Here is a 472-nt window from a genome sequence, read left to right on the forward strand (position 1 = left end):
CAGCCAAGACCAAGTTCACCTACCAAGGAGTGCGGTTTCAATACCAAGAAGAGCAGCAGAATTCCAGAGGAGGAGAAAGCAAAGCACGGAACTCATGGCTTTCTCCCTGTGATTTTTTTTTAGTCTTGCAGTTCATTTAAATTTTTCTTTTTCATTTTTTTTCTCTTTTTTTGCTATTTTTTTTACTTTTACCCTTTTCCTTTTAAACGTTTTTTAACTAGTTTATCTAATATATAAATATATATATTTCTTTTTTTACTTTTCCTTATTCGTTTTCTTTTTTTAATTCTTTTCTTTTTTTCTTTTTTTTTCCCCCTTTCCTTCTTTTTGAACCTCTTTTTATCCCGTTTCTCCCCCCTCACGATTTGGGATCTCTTCTGATTTGATTAAAGCATATTATCCTGGGGTTGTTGCCACACTTTTAGTATTTTACTTGCTCCTTCATATACTCTTATCTGGACAAAATGACAAG

The sequence above is a fragment of the Mustela nigripes genome, chromosome 2 (assembly GCF_022355385.1).
Source record: "Mustela nigripes isolate SB6536 chromosome 2, MUSNIG.SB6536, whole genome shotgun sequence".
NCBI lineage: Eukaryota > Metazoa > Chordata > Mammalia > Carnivora > Mustelidae > Mustela > Mustela nigripes.